Below are 21241 nucleotides of genomic sequence, written 5' to 3'. Positions count from 1 at the left end.
GTTATTTTTTAATGATAGACATATTTTCCACTCTATATTATTTTGAATGTTTAATGTGTGTGATGCTCTGCAAAAAGGGAAGTTTACTCAATGAAAACAAAACACAAACAAGAAGAAAAGCCAAGTGGTTAGTGTTAGAAATCATAAACAAAATACTTTCCTACACAAGCATATCAAAAGAGATACCAAAAGCATGATAGAATGTCTAACTAGGAAGGTAAATATGATGAGGCATCTCCAAATGCCTCCTAACATGCTCTTGGCTTCTTCTCCCTTGTTCCTTTCCTCTCCAAGTTCCAAAATAGTGTAGCTCTCAGCAGTTTTTTGCACTATGGATGCTTATGGAGGATTGAGATTGTAGTATTGTGCTCCAAATGTAAATTGAAAAGCTAATACTATGCTATTGATGCTAAAATGATTGATTTTATCCAAAAAGACAAGATATTAGTTAATTATGCTAAAAATGCTCTCTTAAAATGCCTATAGCTTAAATGCATACAAGTTTTTCAGGATCTGAATTATGAAGAAATGGGCTCTATTTATAGGGAAAATGGAGCAATGGATGGTGGAGATTGAGCAATCTCAACAAGGGTCAGGATTGAATGATTTCAAATCCATGTGAGGGCTTTCAACCCAATCCCAGGATGACAAGTGTCAATGTGAGATAGGTTGAGAGGAGAGGGAAATAAGCATTAAATGCTTGACATGACTTTGGAAGTTAAAGTCAAGGTTGGTTGAATGAATAAACTCTTTATTCAAAGAATAAAGCTTTTATCCAATGGATAAACTCTTGTGCAAATGTGAAATGGATGAATATGGTCAAAACAATAAATGTTTGGGGGGACAAGTTTGAAATAACCATAAATGGTTATGTAAGAGCCATAAATGGTCATGTAAGAGCCATTAGTGGTCTTGGAAGACTTTGGGGGTTAATTTGTTGAACACACAAAGCATTAAATGTTTTTCAAAGACTTTTGAAGTCTTTGAGAAGTGACTTCATTTTGCTTAGGAATGTGACAATAATTAGGGGATGGATTAGGCTAATTAGGAAGGGGTTAGAAGAATCTAGAAGGGGATTAGATTTTTGCAAGTGGATTTGGTGGGTGAGGGAAAATAGGATTTTATTTAAAATAAATTTTAATTTATTTCAATAAATGTGTGCAAGTTGCATTTGTAGGAAAATGCAAGTGGGGGGGGGGGTAATGATTTAAATAAATGTTTTATTTAATTTATTTAAAAGAGGAAAAGGGGATTTTAATTAAATAAATAGATTTTATTTATTTAATTGATTTGAATTTTATTTAATGAATTAATTAGAATAAATTGAATAATTTATTTAATTAATAGAAGAATGTTTGGGGATGAATTAATTAAATATTAATTTAATTAATTAGTGGCTAGTGGATTTTTAATCAAATGAATAGCATTTATTTATTTAATTAAGCTGGACAGATTTGTGTGACTACAGTGTGTATAGTTGAATTTAATAAATTTTAATATATTCATAATTATATTATTTAATTATCAAATAAATGTATAGAAACCAATATCTATTGCAATTAGTACACAAACTTTGTTTGTTAGGTGATAAGTCTACAATGTGGAAAGTTTTACCACCAATATAGGATAATGGGCGCCAAACTCAACATTGACTCAATCAATGTGGAGATGTTGTGGGCAAAAAGAGATTTTGAACTGGATCTTGTGTCTAATAGAGTAGATGACCCCTATTTTAGGGGCATTGGAATGGATAGTAGAGCAAATGAGGCTCAAAAAAATTTCTATACATGTGGAGGTCTTGCTAGATGAGATGGTGCTTTGTCTATTATGTGAAAACCTTACAAAAATGTGATCAAGTGTTGTAGAAGAATACTTGGAGCCATTGGGAGAGATAATGCATGTAGTAGGATTTATGGGCGAGACTAAGCAATTTCTATTGGGTCAATAGGTTATGTTATGGTTCTAAATATAGATACATTATTTTAGCACTTTTCTTTGTCATTGGTCCCCTAGTTCCCTCCAATAAAATATGGGATCTCTTTTAGAAGGGCTCATGTAACCTTTTAGCAACATGCCGTGTTCAATGAGGACTAAATGTGTAATAACCCTTGTTATTACTTTTAAATCGTATCTATATATTTATCTCTTTTAAATGAAAAATGTTTTAACAACTAAACATATATTAAATATTTCCAAGAAACTGCTTGCATAGTCACTCACAGAATGTCAATGAAATCATCATAAATCGATGTAAAATTGTATATCCACACTTGCATCATAAATAAACATATAATTTTCTATTGTGGACTAATAGTGTATATCAAATACTTATGTAGCAACTCTAGTAATAATTTATTTAAAATTGAATGCAAGCAGTGCCAATATGCACAACCAAACAACATACTTATTAGAGAAACTTCAACCAACTTATTACAGTTGTTTGAGATGATGAAATAAAAATAATAAACAACAACTATGATGTTACCAAACTCTAAATAAATATACAAACACAATCTCACCACAAAATCAACAAACTACTAACAAAACTCTCACAAAATACATAGAGAAAACTATGAATTTCGAACCTTCAAGACAATGGTAATCATTATGAGACTAAACCATAGTGAACCTCCAACTCTGATGCAGGAGCACCAATCTAGTTCTTACTAGTTGGTCAGTTTTCATTGGAATTGCTTGAGATCGTGGCATTTCTTTTTGTTTGAGTGTTTAGTGTTGTGGTTTTGGGTTTATTCCCTTATGTTCGTGGTATTTGTCATATTTGAATTTCATGGCATTTGGATTTCATCACGGTGAGTTATCGATTCCGGTATTAGCCCGGTTGATATGTTCTTACTGGTTAGTTTGACAATGTGTTGAGTGAAGTTGGTTCAGGTTGTGGTTGATCTCCGTGACTTGCAGATCGTTGGAGATGTTGCTTTGGGCCTTGGCCGGTATAAATAGAAGTTTTGAAAATAATTTGAGGAGATAGAAGTGAGAGGATAGAAGACAGGAGTTCAAGATCGACCAAGATGTAGGTTTTGGCAAGATTTTGATTCGGGGAGATGGAAGTTGGGATGGCTAAAGTTTGGATTCGTGCAGAATAGTGCAGACTGTTACCGAAGGCCCATTCATCAAGCATAAGATCTACGAATCTTAGATTTGTATATTGATTCCAAAGAGATTCTAGTCCGGGGAGCTGACAGTTGGGATGGCTGAGGTCCAGATCAGTGCAGAACAGTGGAAGTTGTTATCAAATGATGAATTATTGAGAGGATGATTTGTGGATCATAGATCTAAGTTGTAAGAGTTGTTTTGTAATCCTGGGTTGCAGTCCAATATGTGGCATATGTAATTCTTTAGACTGTAATAATAATTGTTCATACTGCTCACCGGTTATGTATTTTGTGTTGTTACTGGTTGTTCTTTCTACTATTTCTGGCATCTTGTTACCACTTACTGGTATGTTTTGCATGGTTTATGTGTTAGGCTGCAAGGTTGGGTTGTTCTTCATTGGATCTCCCTACTTCAGAGCTGGTTTGTGAACCTATTGTTGGAGGAAGACCCAGTTATGCACCGATTGGTTGGAGAGGAAGTTGAGGCAACTTGTAGACTTGTTCAGATTGCCAAACATGAGGCAGAGAAAGGTTTGGAAGTAGATCACCGATCCTAGAGCTTGAGCTTGAGGCAGTTAGTGGGAGGAGACTTGAACAGATCGTCGATTGAGGCAGGTTACAATTTGGACTGGTAGATCGTCATGGAGACGCAACCGAAAGTTGTAGTCAGATTGTCGAACCCCCTAAGGCAGTTGCAAGTACCTACTGATAGATCACTGAACCAGATCAAGTGATGGGAATCACTTTTCAATTAAACCCGAGAGTCTAAAGCAGGAGCACCAGTCTAGTTCTTACTAGTTGGGCAATTTTTAGTGGAATTGCTTGAGATCGTGGCATTTCTTCTTGTTTGAGTGTTTAGCATTGTGGTTTTGGGTTTATTCCCTTGTGTTCATGGTCTTTGTCATGTTTGAATTTCATGGCATTTGGATTCAATCTTGGTGAGTTATCGATTCCAATATTGGCCCGGTTGATATGTTCTTATCGGTTAGTCTGACAGTTTGTTGAGTGAAGTTGGATCGGGTTGCGGTTCATCTCTGTGACTTGCAAATTGTTGGAGATGTTTCTTTGGGCCTTGGCTGATATTCTTGGAGATCTGTGCATTGTTTTATGTTTTGGAGTTGTTCTTAGTGATTGAACTGACATGTTACCATTGCACGCTTCATGAACCGGTTGGTCTTTGGACCGACTTGATCGAGTTATTATTATTTGCGGATGGTGTAAAGAGAAATTTTGTGAATCATTTGAGGAGATAGAAGTGAGAGGATAGAAGATAGGAGTTCGAGATCGACCAAGATGTAGGTTCCGGCAAGATCCTGATTTAGGGAGATGGAAGTCGGGATGGATGAAGTTTGGATTAGTGCAGAACAATGCAGACTGTTACCGGAGGCCCATTTGTTGAGCAAAAGATTTGTGGATCATAGATTTGTATATTGATTCTAGAGAGATTCTGGTCTGGGGAGATGGAAGTCGGGATGGCTAAGGTCCAGATCAGTGTAGAATAGTGGAAGTTGTTACCAAATGATGAATTGTTGAGAGGATGATCTGTAGATCATAGATCTAAGTTGTAAGAGTTGTTTTGTAATCCTGGGCTATGGTCCAACATGTGGCATATGTAAATCTTCAGATTGTAATAAGAGTTGTTCATATTGCTCACCAGTTATGTATTATGTGTTGTTACCAGTTGTTCTTTCTGTTGTTTCTGGCATCTTGTTACCAGTTACCAGTATGTTTTGCATGGTTTATGTGTTAGGCTGCAAGGTTGGGTTGTCATTCATTGGATCTCCATGCTTTGACTACATCAGACTCCCATCCTTTCCACCTGGAAACTCTCAAACATCTTCTTCTTGAGCCTCCTCCACAAATTTGACAATCTTTAAAGAACAACAACATAATTAGCAAAATAATAAGTGAATAATGAATAATGGAACAAACCGTTCTACATATCAAACTATTTGCAAGCACATGTTTAGGGAACCCAAAACCCCCACCAAAAAGGAGAGACAATTTGCATTCCCAAGAATGTAACTCCTCTTCTACCTGTCCTTCACTTCCCAACTTTCTTGTTGCAACTTGCCACGTTTTCCATGTAGTCAAATGTTTCCAATTGTCACTTAACATTATAAAATGTACTTTTCAATTTCCCATGCCATCTTTTGCTTCTAAAAGATTTCCTATATCATTTATCAATTTAGCAATAAATCTAAATTGATCATTTAATCATGAAGGAGAATATATATGCAAACTTACTATAAATAGTAAGTACAATTTTTGAAAAGGGAACATGACAAAATAGATCTAGTAAAAGGTTGTAGGGTGTGCACGATGCATGATCATAGAAAATTAGCATGGAATAATGTGTGGGCAAGTCATTGTCTACCATGATATCCAAGCTACAAAGAGAATTGTTGGAACTGGAAGCACATGCATGCTAAAAAACCAATAGCTACTAAAAAAAAGGATGTCAATCCTCTACAAAATATAGATCAAGGATCTACACACTAGAATGTTTGATGATCTATACATTTAAGACAATCATACTAACCTCCAATAGATTCAGAAGCTTTGAGATTTGTGGCTCTATTGGTGGAATTTCACACAAATTCCTTTTGAAGCATTTGGAAACCCATCACATAGAAGAAAAAACTTGGTGCACATGAAGATTACAAAATAAAAAACTCATGCCAATCTTTCAAAATGAGGTGTAGGATAATATGCCCACATAGAACAACATAGGCAACATAAAGTAAGTAAACAATGAAAATGCATGCAATTGTTATGAAACAACTCAAATTTTCTTGCAAATTAAAAGACTATGCCACACAATGATCAATCCAAACCATATAATGGATGTGGCTTTACTGATAAGACCTTACAATAAAAACAAAGAAATAATCTTCCAAACATGTTCAATGGGGCCAAAAATTCCTCCAAATAGGCCAAAATATTGACAAAATAGCAAATGGAAAAATGAGTAGAGGGCAAAACAACCCTCTAATATTTTTTTTAATTTTTTGTACACTAACAAAAAATTATGAAAAAAATAAAACTAAAATTGACAAAATGGAAGGCATTTCATCATTTCTTGAGCCTTTCGGATGTAATGATAGTGTTTGTTTGGCTCCATGAGGCTCAAATGATAGGAATATATGTGGAAGTCACCTTGATGTGATAAGGAATTTGCAATTATGGCTCTAATACCATGTTGAAGTTAGCTAGGAATTTGAAAGTACAAAAATAACCTTCCACTAGGGAAATGATAAAAATGATAGGATAATCTATCATGTATAATATGAAGAGTGTAGAATGTACATAAAAGACTTGCATATATAGGAAAGTTAGATGATGTAGGAAGGTAGGATTGAATAGCTAAATAACCCTCCAAAGGTTCAACACTTGTGAGCTCACTTGACAAGTGTGTGAGCAAGTTGCAAGTATGCATGCAATAGGTGTCTTAACTGATGAGGACAAATGTCTCAATACTGTGTGGTGAGACAAAAACATAAAATAGCCTAATTAAACTTGAGCTAAATATGAATAGGTCACTCAATAGAAAGTTGATTAGCTAACTAGTTTAACTAGGACTTTGAAGGCAGGAGATAGTTGAACAGACTTGCCTCCCGTGAGTCTGGGAAGGGTAAAAGATTAAAGCTTCTTGATTATGGGTCGAAATATGAGGAAGGAGATAAAGGCAAGGAATATGAAGAAAAAAAGGATGAGGGGAATGATGATGGTGGTGGGGAAAATTTGGATGAGAACCCAAAGAATAAACAATAGTTGGGCCAAACATGGGAACCCAACTAGGGATGAAAAATTGGAGGAGGTTTCCATGGGGGATGATGTAAAGATGAATGTTGTAAGTGAGAGTTGCATGGGATGTTAGAGTGTTGAGAAAGAGTTGAAGGATATGGGGGAGGAACTGCGTAGGGTGAAGGATGAGATTATTGAGCTAGAGTCAAAGATGGGTAGCATATGCAGATTCAGTCTCAGGGTTATGCACAGTTCGGGAACTTCACTTTGTTTGATGTGAAGGAAAAGATGATTCGTGATATTGTGGGTGAGGAAGGGATTCACAAGGAAATTTTTAAGTTCCCAACTGAGGACTGGAACAACGTCCTACTGCAAGTGGACCAAGGTGTCTATAAGTCTAGTAATGCCTAGTGTTATAGGGGACTTTCTTTTTGTACTTTTTTTTTATAGGAGCTTGGCTCCTCTAATAAACTTACTAGGTTATTATAGTATGCTTTATCTTAGCTGATGTTTTGGACTTTTGTTACTATCTAGATACTTATGTTTATTGCTATCGAACTACTGTGACTTAGGCTATTACTGGTTTGCTGTTGTTTTTGGATGCCTTTGGGTTGTGGATGTTATAGGGACAACACCCTTTTTATGTTTATTTTAATATAAAAAACAATGACTTTATTTACACTAACAAAAGTAGGTTATATTTTCTATTTTTTCACACTATGCCATCAAGGGTATGAGTTTTTCCCTCTCTACGTGCATTGTACCATCCCATATGGTTGTGTTGTCTAGCCGATGCACTAATGCTTAAGACAACTATGATAACATTCTCTACAACTTTTTAACAAAAACCTCCAATCTTTAATAGATTCAATTGTATCTATACCTACACATAGAATGTCTATTTGGAAAGAAATTCTACCTAATGAACATTTAGGGATTTTTCTTAGTAAGAACCTTGAGTTTATTCAATAATTTTATATAAAATAGCATCTAAATTAACTTGAATAAACCTTAGGTGCAAGATGTAAGTTTATACAAAAATTATGGTCTTGCAATATGAGCCTTATTATTTTTCCTTATGTTTGTGGGTTTGTTTGTTATGCCACAAGTGTTGAACTGTGTGTCCTAAAAGATCATTCCCTTGTTGCTTTATTTCTATTGAACATTTTTCTTATAATGAATTGATCTCTTATTATCATTAAGGTAAATTAAGTTTTTTGGAGTATTAAAAGGCAAATGTTTAGATAGAAAAAATTGGTTTTAAATATATAGAATGAAAGCATGTGCATTGTTATCCAAAAAATAAAAACACAATATTCTAAATTTCAAAAGATAGAATAAAAAATATATTTAATGACAAATTTTTTAATTAAATACGAAATATATATTCAAAGACAAAATAATATTCTAGAACACTCATTATCATAATTAATTTTTTAAAAGTAAATATACACTTTTAATATCTATAATAATGTCACTTCACATTATAATAGTTGGAACATAATCTTCAAATTTTCAATCAAATTAGATAAGTATCTTAATTTTTTAATGGAATATAATCTCTTTAATTTTTATAATATTGTTATAGTCATCTCATGATAAATCTTTGGTCAATTTCACAAAATGGTAGTGTGTATTAAACACCCTTGTTTTTGTAGTCATAATAAATCTAAGTATAATGTTTGTTTGCGGGAAACTAAAATGGCCCATTCCCATTCCTATTCATGATAAAGCGTTTTAAGGACCACTTTTTTTTTTAAATGTATTTTATGATAAGAATATAGTAATTAGATTTTGTTATAATAAGAATAATAATAATAGTTAGGGGCATATACTGTATAAAAATGCAAAGTGGAGATCACTAAGTAAAACTAAAGGTCTTTAAAGTATACTAAATACCACTCAAGTCTATAGGCTAGACAATAAAAAATGTAGTTAATTGATAACAATTTTAAATTATAAATTGTAGTTCATTATAAAGTTATTGTTTTAATGTATTAGTTTTTTAAATACAAATATTATTGTCAAGAAGTATATTTTATAGTGTTGTAAGAGTAGAATATAATAGTATGTCTATTTTTTAAAAAATAATATAAATTAACAAAATTAAAATTCGAAGATATTCATTTTTTATAATTTATTATATTTCTTGCTGCTATTTTGGATTCGATTGTGTTGTATTTTTTGCATCAACATTTTGATTCACACTCTGTGATTCATGCGTTCCTACTTTTTTTCATCCCGATGATGAATCATAGAGCATGATTTGAAATGTTGATGCAAAAAATAGAGACATAATCGAATCCAGAAATAGCAGCAAGAAAAATTAATAAAATTAACAAAATAAAACTAAATGAAATATTCAATATAATATTTTATATTGACTATTCTTTTGTAAATAAAAATAAAAATATCATTGAAAAAAATAAAGAAAAAAAATACCAATATAGATAATGATGATTAAATTAAAATTACTACATAAATGTATATGCATAATTTTATTTATTTAACCATAATGAATAAAATCGTTTTATGTAACTTTCACAAGCATACTATCTTTTGTTTTTAAGTAATGATTGAAATTGTACATATGTGTGTGATGTGTAATTACAAGAAAAATCCTAATAATAAAATATCTAAATTAGGTAATTGTAATCGTTGAAACACTTTTATTCCCAAAATTATCCTAGTTTTTTAATATATTTTAAGAGCCAAAGTTTATATACTACCATAGTATAAACTACTAAGGGCCAAGAGGCATATAAAATTTGAACACCATCTAAACTTCTTTGTGCTCATGACTATGGTAAATGCATCTATAATATTAATCAAAGTTTTTATCTCTTCCAACTTCACCCTACCATAATTGATAATGTATCTCACAAAGTGATATTGAATATTTTTATAGTTTTGACACGAAAATTTGAGTTTTTGCTGGAAACATTACACTATGACTATCACAAAAAATTGTAACTACTTTATTTTTATCCAATATATAAACACAATCTCATAATCCAAATGGTTTCTTTATAGGAATAAGTTGCTATTTTATACTCTACATTAGCAGTGGACAAAGCAACCATAACTTGATGCTTACTCATCTAGCTTATAGCACGACTAAATAATGTTAAAAAACATATGTACGAATGGATCTATTGCTATCAACATCAACCACCTATTCCAAATCCATATTGTTAGGGATTAGTCAGATTCAGAGCAAATAAAAATTAATGTTTATGTGCAGATACAAACACAAAAGATGAAGAAAATTGCATAGCATAGAGATTTAACGTGGTTTGCCCAAAATGGGCTACATCCACAAAACACAGTCGTCCAATATTTTCTTATTATCCAGTAAATCAGTACAACACCATTACAATGCCTTTATGCATTCCAGCCGCTTATAACATGTAATTTTAGGGCAACATACAAAGTTGGATAACAAAGAATAACCCTAACCCTAAAGGAATATTCTCATAATCTTTTCCTCGTACTCATATTACAACTATAGAAATACTTTGGAACATAACCCTAGTCTTTCTCCTTTAAATTTCTTGCTAACATTGGTTCTATTGGCTTTTTGTTGGGAATAAATTTTCAAATCCTTAATTCATTACTAGATCAAAAAAGGAAAGCATGAAATAAAATATGATTGACAAAATCTTTGTCTTCTTCCTGTCTACCTAGTGAGAGGGGGTTAGGTACCAAGGGGATGTGAAATTAAAAGGGGGGAAAGGTTCGAAGAAGACTTGTGAAAGGATGCAACTATTGACATAACCAAATGGGATGCAATATAGGAATATTGAAACACCAAATTCTACACACCCATGGAAAAAGGTGATACAAGAACCTAAGAGAGATTAAGGAGCAAATAAGAGCAATAAAAGTAAGAAAATGGCCAACTCTAATAGAGAGGAAAATGACTAAGATAGATGGTAGAAAGAGAGGAAATACTAAGAAGAAGGAATGAGTGAAGGTATTGTTGAGTGCCACTATGGGTGCTATTGAGCACGCCACCATGGGTGTTATCGCAAGAAGAGGAAAAAGGAATAGAATCAGAGAAGAAGATACTCTAGAGAATATCGACTCACAATTTTAGAAAATGCAAGGATTAGTAATTGACATAGAGGTAGCCTTTGAAAGGTACAAAGGAAGAAGGAAATTTGTGTTAGGGTACAATAGTAGCAACATGAATCCTACCCTACCACAACCCTCCCAGGAGTATTTTACTAATATTACAATTTGACTAGATGATAGGTTAATATTTTACTAATATTAAGGTTAATATTATCCTCACCATGTAGTCAAAGTTAACATGACACATTCTTCTATGCCACAACCAACTTTCATCAATTTGAGCAATCAAACAACTCTTTTCACCAGTATTCAAGTGAAAGATATTACCTTTAGTTTAGGTACCTGATGCAATCTCTATACTGAAGGCATTTAGGATCTTATATTTACCATTCTTGAATTGCAAATCATATCCCTTGTCAACCATCTGTCCAACACTCAAAAGATTATGCTTCAATCCTTCAACATACAAGACATCATTTGTATTATGCTTACCATTGAAAGATATAGAACCTCTACCATGAATCACACAAGCTTTGTCATCTCCAAATCTCACTATTTGATGTAGCAATAACTGGTAAAAACCATCATTAGAGTCAATCGACTTATGCAGCAAGAGAAACGCAATGAAAGCAGCAAGGGACATAACACGTTTACATAAAATTATCATATTAAATCCTTAGAGCTTCCAACAATCATCCGACAATCATCATATTATCATCAAAGAACATCCGATAAATAACCAGTTACATGCAGGCTTCAAGCTAGATACAATCCAACTGAGACTCTAATAATCAACCGGATCACAATATGTGAATCTCAATCCTTATTCTAAGTTCTACTTCCTCTGCCTCTACAAATGATTACATAATATCATATTTATACCCACCGGAACATATCTGGGTCAGCCTCATAGGATTACATTCACGAATGCAAAAAAATGAAATGTGTAATTAGGTCGGCCCTAAGAATTAAATAAATCTTTTTGGAAAATACCAACCAAGTGATGTGATTCAATGGGAAGGTTGGCCACATGCCAAAGAACATCGGGCAAGACCCAAGATAGATCCACACACCAAAAATCACGCTGATAATGAAGGAAAACCAACTGGTAAGCACAAAAACTATCTCGGAACCCAGAAATAGTCAACCGAAAGTGATAACTAATTGAAAAAGAACCCAAATGAACTAAAAATATGGAATCAAGCATATGAAACCACTAGGAAACCGAAAATAAGAACTACCATGAAGAACACACAACTATCAGTGCCAACCGATAAGAACACATAAAACTACACAAAAACAAAACTAAAAGGAAATATTTTTGGTTGATGCAAGATTTCTCATCAATTGGGGATGCTCCTGCATTAGAAAACCCAGGTAGAAAAAGATGTTCCATGAGAGGTAACTCATGAGCATCTAAAAGGATTTGGAATGAAGATCCCATGCTCATTTCTGATCCAAACATCTTCCTTTTCTTCTAGCCTCTTCTTTAGCTCCTTTGGTGCGTCAACTGGCTTCTCTAACCTTTGAATCCCTTTGTTTCTCTTTCTTTGCTTTAGATCTACACATTGTCTTTGTTTCTGCAACTCTGATTTAGTTTAGCTACAATACTTCATCCAGTTTGTTACTATCAGCTTTCTGTCGACTGGTTCCACCAGACCATCAGGTTCATCCGTCAGATCCTTCTACAAACTCATGTCACCCTTCGGTTTAACCTCTGCAACAGTAACTATCAGATATTTCTTCAAAACCTTAGGTATGACCTCTGCAACTAGTCCTATCAAACCTTATGGTATAACCTTTGCCACCAAGTTCTCAGTAGTGCAACCTCTCTCAAGTTTCAGATTCTTCACCTCCTCTTTCTCCTTCAAAGAAATCAATGTGAACGTCTTCCCATCCTTTTCAATAGTAACTAGGTTTCTTCTACAGTCATAAATAGCTCCTCTATCATACTGCCAAGGATTTCCCAACAAGACATGACAAACACTCATAGACACAACATCACATTAAACTTCATCTTTGAAAGGCCCAATATTAAAAATCACCTAACACTGCTCCTTTATCTCTATCTTTTGACCATCTTGTAACCAACTCACCTCATAAGGACAAGGATGCTTAAGCCTCTTCAACCCAAGCTTCACAACCATCTCCTCAGATACTAAATTATTAGTACTTCCACTATCTACAATGAACTTGCAACACTTACCACTTGATTTACACACAGTCGGGAAAAGACTCTTCCTCTGAGTAGATTCGGTATCCTTTCTTATGAACATAAGGGATTCTCCTGTTGGGATCCAAGAACACTAAGAGGGGGGGGGTCTGAATCAGTGTTCTGTCGGCAACACAAGGTTTTATCCTTTTATACCATACACATATAAACTGGTAACAAATAAACATATAACTTGAAGCAAATAAACCATCAACATAAATGAACACTATAACACACATAATTTATATGTGGAAAACCTCAAAGAGGAAAAACTATGGTGGGATTTGTGACCCATAATATCAATTCACTGGCCATATGAAAGGATGTTACATCTAATGGGGTCTTGCACATGGAGGAAGGCACACTACCTAGAGCATACTGATCATCACTAAAGAGTCTCACTGACTACAAGATTCTGCTGAATTAAAACAATAAAATTGAACTAAAAAATGCATCTGCTATGCCAAATAGAGTTATGGTTCTAGCCCTACTCTATACTAGTTCATAAACCCTAAACACTCATACCAGTATCTCTTCTCCTCAAAAAATGTGTAATCTATAGATAATTGCATGATATAACATTCATATACAAAATTATCTACATACATATACTTCGCATTATACAGTTCTACTCTATTCTCATATGTTGCTTCCTATATCTTATATCTTATTCAAATGACCTAGCAAACTGACCTATATACTCATTACAAACAATATGCCTTATGTTAGCTTACAATGTATTACAAAAGTTATTCAATGTTAGCCTCGACAATAATTAATAAATAATTTACTAAATAAATCTTCCTTCATGTCAGCTTCATTCAAGTACTGATGTCGAAGCCAGTGTAATCCTGGATACTCCAATGTTGGTGTCTGCCTGTATATGACTTCCATCTGATCTTGTTACCATCAATGACAACAAAATGAATCTGATTAGTGTTAGTTGCCAACAATCTCCCCCTTTGGTATTGATGGCAACACTAATGTGAAAAATGGATTCCCTGTCGATTCAACTGAAATATGCTCCCCCTGAGCAATACACTCCTTCTGATATCCTGATATCCTTCCCATGTGATCCTATCTGATTTTTATGATATTTTTCCCATATATACATACTCCCCTTTGGCATCAATACCAAAGATCAGTGAAAATAATTGAAAGAATTCAGAATAAAAAATAAATGAATACTGCTAATTTCACTGGAGCTTGACCAACTTCAAAATTTTGGGGTAAGCCTTCTTCAAAAACTAAAGATATGTATCCCAACTGGTTTTGAAAGTTTCAAAAATGGAAGCTAGTCCACTCAGTAAGTGGGAAAGTGTTTCCTTCTCTTTGACATCTGTCGATATGGGTTTAGCAATCATGTCCATGCACTCTCTCTTATGAACACCCAATGAATCTAATTTGGGACTCACCAATCCTCTAAGACTTCTTTCTCTCCTAATGAATTTATCTCTCTCCTTCTCAAAAGCAAAAATTTGGTTCTCCAAGGACAAAATTTGTCCATCAACACATGTGGTCAGTGCGGTTAATCCATCAAAAGAGTTTGCAATGCTAGATACTTTATCATGCAACTCCTTTAATCTACTATCTACATTTGCTGTAAGAATTCCTATGTTACAGCAAACCCTGTAGATATTTGTGCCTTGTTTCAAAAAATTCTTAATAAGAATGATTTTGGCCTCAATTTTCTTTTTCTCTGTTTCTATGATCTAGTCAAAGGCTACTCTCTTAGCTGTAGTGAATCTTTCTAAAGCCTACCAATTTGCAATCTGCCTTAGAGATTGAAAATTGTTAGAAATATGTTATGTTAGAGTCTTGAGCTTGCTGGAAGGGCTTGCTCTATCTTCAATCTAACAATCAGGTAACAATCTGTGCAATATTGTAACTGATTGATCAATTATTCTCTTGTCTGCAGTACCCTCCTTTATTAATTTCTGAGTTTCCATCATCATCAACTCAGTTGGACTCATCTCAGTGATGGATTTCTTCTCAACCTGAGAAATGTCAATTTCCAAAACCTTTGCTGGGGAATCAGATTTAACTATTGGTATAGACTCAATTTCCTTTACCTTATCCACTACAACCTATTTTGCACATGTGGCTTTGCCACTTGGTGCAGTGTCAATTACTGTCGGTGGAGTATCCATACTATTTATAGTATCTTGTATATTTCCTTGCTCAAAAATAGTTTTAGTCGGTATGGACTTTACACTCTCCTTTATTGCTGATTGTGTTTGTATGTCTATAGTTATTGCCGGTTTAGACAAAATTGGAGTTGAACTACCCAAAATACCTTTCCCTTTTGATTTATCTGGAATGGTGGAAGATGTAGCCTTTGCAAATTCTTCTTGAGATGTAAGAAAATCTGGATTCTTTTGGAAGAATTTGGTCCAACCCTTACTGGTCTCATTTATTACCTCATTTACTCTACCCATCATAAGACTTATATGTCGGGGTTTACTACTAAAAACTATCCTATTTGCAACATCTATGCATCTTTTCATTTCCTCATTATTTATAGAACCACACATTTCCAAAAGTGTTACTTCCTTAATCTCCCTATCCCTCTTGACAACATCAAGTCTTCTAGCATCAAGTTTATTATACAAAGCTAGAGGTATTTCCTTCAAAATTTCTACTAAGGCTTTCTTATATATCCACGTACAACAAGATTTACTCTTCAATCTCATTTTTCTCATCACCTTCTAAATCTTCATAATACTTAGGTACATTTTTCAACATACCATCCTTTGTAATTTCATCAATTAATTCAAGACAAGTCTTTTTAGTCTTACTTGTTTCAGTATCATCACTCTTCTTCTTTTTGCTTGTGGTTGTCAGTGTAGATGTGACTAGTTTCCTCTTTTGTATAGGATTCCTTGCCGGAGGTGGTGGTGCAATAGGTTTAGTTGCCTTTCTAACAAGTCTCCTCCTAGGCTCTTCCTTCTTCTACTCTTCTGGTGGTTGATCGACTTTCTTCCTTTGTACCCTTCTGAAAGCTAGAGGTTCATTGTCCTCAGGGTCAGAATCAGAAGTGATGGTGGAAATGTAAGCTTCAGGCTTCTTCACCTCTACCGTACTAGCCACTGCTAGTTCTACTGCCAGTTTGGATACAGAACCTAGTTGAGTGTCAATCTTATGAATTACATCATGTACATATGCAAACATCTTTTCTATTTTCTTCTCTCTTCTCTTCATATTAAAACTAGTTTTGACTTCAAGGGCCTTCTCTTCTGTTGTACCAAAATGCTTTGTTTTGTCATCCAATGGGGCATCTAGCAGCATTTTTACATAGAGTTCAAAAATGCTATCATCCACTTCATATCCATGCTCAGTAATCTAGATTGTCCTAGGTTCAACTGCCTCCATAAGGGTTTCATCGATTTTCACCATAAAATAGATATCAGTGGAGTACTTCTCCACAATTTTCTTTGATATTCTCTCTCTCAGCCTTATGTTTTGTTGGAGTGTTTTAAAATACCCCCAAATTTTCTCATCTCTGTCAGCACCAAGACCGGTGATTGCTTCCTTGATCTATATACCTATTGGTATGTCATGAGCCCAATGTCTCTTTCCAAGACTAGGTAGTTCATTCAGGAAGTAAAGCATTAAACAAACAATCAAATTTCCATATCTGAAAGTTCCTTTCTTAACTCCCTTGATCTTCCCAAGGTTCAACATTAATTCACTCCTCATCCATTCACATAAATCATATTTTGCATTATTCCTTAGCATCTGATATGAAACATGAATAAATGAACTAGCAACAAAATTCAATCTATTGGATTGAGTTACCTTATAATCTATTATCATGCTTCCAAATTTCACATCAATGTTGGTGATTGTGCTGATCCTCATTGATCTATTATCAGGAGTTGCACCAGTGAGTTTCTCGAACTCTGTGTTGGAAATTTTCTTGCCTGGTTCTTATCCGACTTTGGGTAAGTGAGTGACTACTTGAATAGCCTCCTTCATGATCATGTAAGGCCTATTCGACCAAATAAACTCATTGTGAACCCTGATCAGAACATATATGATAACTTCATCCTTGAATTCTAGTATGTACATAATACCAGTTAACCCTAAATCCTCAATTGATTTGTATTCCAGTTTGATGGTTTCAGAGTCTCCTAGTATCATGGATTGATACATGCTTTTTATGTCCTCTGTGCCTAGATCCTCGAAGGTGCAGTGAATGTATGCCCTCACATCTTCAACATACATCACACCGTTAGGAACCCTAGAAAATGCTCCCGCAGAGTCTTCCTTCTTAGCAATTTTGGGAACCTCCTTGAATACAGGCCTTAACCTATCCTTGAATTAGACAATGATGGGATTCGCCTGAAAATTTGACTTTTCTTTGCTTTGAATTCTTGAATGCTCGGAAAATGAATTCACTTACCCCTTTTATCAGTGAATAAAACCCTTATCTTTCTCTGTAATAAATGCTTCGCAAACAACCCTACCGGGTGTCGGTTTCACAGTCTTGTGCCGGGTGAACCTTTATTTATGATGAACACAACTCTCCAGATCTCCTTAGATCTCCTCTGGGGTAATATGCAGGATTTTGCAATGACTTTTCCAACCCCTAAGGGTTATGCCTTAGTTACTGATGGAATTTCCTATCGATGGATGGATACCCTATTCTACTGGTGGAGTTACTGGTGTAGATCCATCTCCACTTGGTTCTTTATATTTTCTAATCCATCTCTTGGTGCGATCTTGTTGTATTTCATCTACCTTCTGCTTTCCTTTCTCATTATCTTTATCATTGCTAACCGGTTGAGTCTTGCTTCTACAATATTTAGCAATATGACCTATTTTATTGCATGCATAACATGTAACATTGTTCTTTTGAATTGCTTTGACAAATATGGTGTCATTCCTTGACCTACAATGATTAGAAAAATGTCCAAACTTTCCATATGCATGACATTTAACATTCATTCTGCAATCTTTTGATCTATGACCATATTTCTTGCAATTAGTGCATTGACTGGGAATAAAATTATAATTTTGATTTGCTTTATTTCTACATTGTTTAGCGATATGCCCAAATTTATTGCAAACAAAAAATCTACCATTGAATTTATAAGTATTAGATTGCCTTACCGGTTTCCTCTGTTCTGATGAGTTTTGCATACCGGTTGTCTGATCTTCATGTGCAGTACCGGAGCTTTCACCTTGTACAAATCCAAGTCCTCTAGAATCATCAATCTGCCTTTGTCTTTTCAATAAGTCATCCAACTGTGCAACACTAATCCTGAATTTTTCTTTATACTCACTTGCATTAGTTAGATCATCTCTCAGATTAGTTATTTGTCTTTCAAGTTCTTGTTCATTATTCCGGGAGTGTGCCAAATTAGTTCTCAACAGATTATTCTCATGAGTCAATCTACCACATTCATCAAATTTTTTCTTCAGAGATATAACAAGATTATCTTCCTTGTTCTTTATGTCCTCAATATCTTTTGATAACTTCATAGTCAGATCTTGCATTTCATTCTTCATGAGCATGTTTCCTTGACTTAGTTTCTGACATTGTTCCTTAAGTACATTCTTCTCCTCATCATTGCAAAAATTATTTTCTCTTGGCTTGAGCTGATGATAACATTTCTTGTAGGATAAGAATGAACTCATTAGCAGAATTCAATTCATCTTGCAATTTAAAGTTTTTTATCCTTTCAGCATCATAATCCTCAAGAGCCATCTCAAGTTGCTTCTTGGTGCAGGAGCATCTAGTTGAGTAAAAACTCTCCTTTTTGAGTATTTCATGCTTTCATGTTTGTAATGTCTTGTGTTAGGTTTATGATGTTATTTTAGGTTGTTGTTTGTCTTTTCTAGTGGTTTTGATCTCATTCTGTGCTCAAGAGGTAAAGTTTTGCCTTTCAGGACTTGAGTTGACAATTTTGGCAAAAATGTGTAAAACTGCCTAAAAGGTCTCAAAATGCTTTCCAAAGCATTGAAACATGTTTACTAAGTGTTTTTAAGAATGTCTTAGGTTTTTAGATGAGTTGATGAAGTTTGGTTGTAAAAAATGTCATTTTGTGCAACAAAAGTTGCCCACCTTGTTGAAAAGTTATCATTTTTGAAGTAAAAAATGTGAAAAAAAAATCCTACAGCTATATGTCCATATAGGACATCATAAATAACTAAAAAATCTTTAAATAGACCACCCTCAAACTTTTTTAGGGTTGGCAAATGTGGAAACAAAGTCATTCTCAATAAAAGAAGTGAAATTTTTTGGGTTTTATGGCAATTTGAACTTGTTTGGATGCAACAATCTGTAATAAACTATTTTTGTCCATACTATACTTGTTGAGAAGTGTTTTTGATGTTCATTCCAAGAAATTAATGTAATTGGTTCTTTGTTTTTCATTGAAAAGAGAGTTGTGGTTAATTGTTTCAGTTTTGTTACTTCACTGCCCTATCAAGGGTTTGTACTCCATAATGGATCAACTTGACTAAAAACCTCATTGGGCTCTAATGGAGGAACTTGGTCAAGTTGATGAGAGATTGTACAGTGTAAATATCTTCTTGGTTGGCCAGGGTTATGCACAAGGAGTTTATGTGAGATCCTACTAGGCAAGTTAAGTGGGTAACTTGGCTAGTAGATTGAAATTATGAGAAAAATGTTGTTCTCAAAGTCTATTTGAGTTAACAACGTTGGAAAAAGGTCTACACCTTCCCCATGAGTGATTTGAAGCAAGTTGGAGCACCAAACTTGATCCATTTTGCATTATAAAGTGTCACTATTTGTGAAGGGCAACGAACTCCCTGTTTTGGGAAATATAATAGTTTTTGGCACCAAGATTGTCTTTGAAACCTTCCATGCATGAATATTTCACCATACTTGTTTAATGTAGAGTTAAATTATTTTTAAAAGGTTTATTTATGCTATGGTGCAGGAATTTTGGAAGTCCTAACCCTCTATTGTGCAGAAAAGACAGTGAAAGATAGTGAAAACAGTGAAAATGATTGTTTTTGTCATCCTCTACAACTAGTTTGCTAAATGTTTGTCAAAATGACAAGTGGTAATTGTGGGATAATGTCTTCCAAGGTATGGAAGGGCCCAAAAACCAATCTAGGGCCTTGGTTTGAGAAGGAGTTGTGAAATCTAACATTGCAAGCTCAAAACCCTCACTAACCCTCTTCATGGAGCCTAAGACCTAAAAAGTCCCTAAGCCTAGACCTCCTAAACATCATTCAAGACAATTTTTTTGGAAGAATCACTCATCATTGGGCTGGGTGAACAAAAAAAGTGCCAATTAGCCCTCCACGGGCTACTAGCCTTCTTGGACTTCAAAACTGCAATTTCAAGGACCCGATTGGTTTGGGGTTGTTGGAGCTTGTGAGACCTTTGGTAAACTATCCATGAACATTAAGAAATACCCCTCCACCTTCTTGACAAAGGACATAAACTTTTGGGGTTTGCAACCTAGCAAAGGGGGTTGAGTAGAAGAGCAAAAATTGCCTACGTGCTATAAGAAAATACATGATCAAAGACAAAACCTTTGCCTTGCTTGATAGAACCTTTGGAGGAGTTTTCCTAGTCTTGGTGCAGTAGGTATGAATGTCTAGGAACTAGAGTATTGAAGTTAGAAGAGTATACAATCAAGGAGGAGTGAGTTGAGTAAGGGTATAAGCCTTCATTAAAGGATGGATATTGGAGAAGCTATGCATGAGATACTTAGCATTAAAACCTCAAGATAATTTTACAAACATACATGACAGTCACAAACAAGACTCTTGTAAACCAATTGAACCATTAGACCTAATTCACCTTGTGGATTACTTCTCTAGCATTCTCCCTATCATAGTGGTATCAGAGCTATCAAAAGATTTAGGAGAAAAGGATCATTAGGAGAAAACATGGTGACTAATGCTGAGTTAGCAAAGAAGGTCGAAGACCAAGAAGAAGAAAATAGAGCAGTCATAGAGAGGTTAGAGCAACTAGCAATGAAATTAGCTGAAGTAGAAGTCAAAATTGAAGAAGTACATGATAAGGTTGGAGATCAGGGCAAAATGGTGGCAATAGAAGATGAGGTTCCCATACCTGACCCTGTTATTGAGCAAGAACCATTCTTGA

This window comes from Cryptomeria japonica, chromosome 11 (assembly GCF_030272615.1).
Source record: "Cryptomeria japonica chromosome 11, Sugi_1.0, whole genome shotgun sequence".
Classification (NCBI taxonomy): domain Eukaryota; kingdom Viridiplantae; phylum Streptophyta; class Pinopsida; order Cupressales; family Cupressaceae; genus Cryptomeria; species Cryptomeria japonica.
This window is presented reverse-complemented; position numbering follows the sequence as displayed.